This window comes from Echinops telfairi, unplaced genomic scaffold (assembly GCF_000313985.2).
Source record: "Echinops telfairi isolate 266 unplaced genomic scaffold, ASM31398v2 ScPeMD7_3;HRSCAF=10, whole genome shotgun sequence".
NCBI lineage: Eukaryota > Metazoa > Chordata > Mammalia > Afrosoricida > Tenrecidae > Echinops > Echinops telfairi.
This window is the reverse complement of record NW_022103899.1, coordinates 455,483-456,864: the sequence shown is the minus strand read 5'-3', so window position 1 is coordinate 456,864 and position 1,382 is coordinate 455,483.

Below are 1,382 nucleotides of genomic sequence, written 5' to 3'. Positions count from 1 at the left end.
GCTGCTAACTGTGAAAGGTCAGAGGCTCAAAACGCCATTCACTCCACAGGGAAAATAGAGCCAGAATGCTCCTTAGAGGCAATGATGATGAGACTTCTTATAGACTTTGGAAATGTTGTCAGGAGAGACCAGTCCTTGGAGAAAGACATTAAGCTTGGTCAAATAGAGGGGCAGTGAGAAATACGAAGACCGTTGACATGCTAGATGGACACAGTGGCTGCAGCAACGGGTTCAAACAAGAACAATTGTGAGGACGGCACAGCACATGGCGGCAGCGTTTTGTTTTGGGGTCCAGAAGGTCGCTGTGAGTCTGAACCCACAATAACAATATTGTTTGACGTAAGGTGACTTTTCAGAATTCTGTTCTAGCTCGGGGTTTAAGATTCAGAGATCATCTCAAAACCATTTAGTTACAGCTCGGAACCCCAAAGCAAACTCACGGCTGTGGACTAGATTCTGCCTCATAGCAGTAGCCCTGCGGCACAGAGCGGACTACCCTTTTGGTTTTCTGAGGCTGTAAGTATTGTGGGGAACAGAAAGCTTCGTCTTTCTCCCGCAAAGCGCTTGGTGGGTTCGAATGGCTGACCTTGTGGCTCGCAGCCCAGTGCATAACCCCATAGACCTGGAAATTTGGATTCCCCCAAATTAGAAAACTTGGTTCCTTAGTAGGTATGTAGATGTAAATCTGTAGCCCCATCTTTCCATTTACTGTAAATAGGGAACATTTGTCAGTTTTGTGAAAAATGTCACGAGTTTTAAATACCTTGATATTCTGATTATTTCTAAACGTGTAGAAACAGAGTGCGTGTAACACCACAATCGTTTGTTTTTCATGACCTGAAAATATATCAGCTAATAATATACATCGCAAACAAAAATTATTTAAAATGTTATGTTAAAGTTTCAAAATCTGTGAATGGACACTTTGCTCTGAGGGGGTGGGGTGGGGCAGGTGGTTCCATATTTGAAAACCGCTTTATCAGTCCTCCTCCTGCTTTCACCTGCAGGCTGCTTTTGAACTGGCCTTGTAAACGTAGCACATGCCGTTTTGTACTTAACCCTTTTTCGGGGGAGGAAAGTTTGAATCAGTTGGGTGACCAGGAGTAAAGTCCTTTAACGACGTCAAGTTTCGTTCCAGAACCTTGTTTTCTCATGAAAATTTGCTTTTAAATGAATGGAGTATTTAAAAACAAAAACATACACCACCAGATAAGACAGTCTGTTTGTTCCCTGACTGGATGTCACGGTATCTCAGATACCCATGCAGGAAGTACCCGGTGGTTGGGGTAGCTGGCAGGGGTCTCGCACCCTCTCCTTGCTCCTAGGAGGTTCAGAGTTTGGGGCCTAGTTTTGAACGATGAAGGGACTTACAGAGATAATAA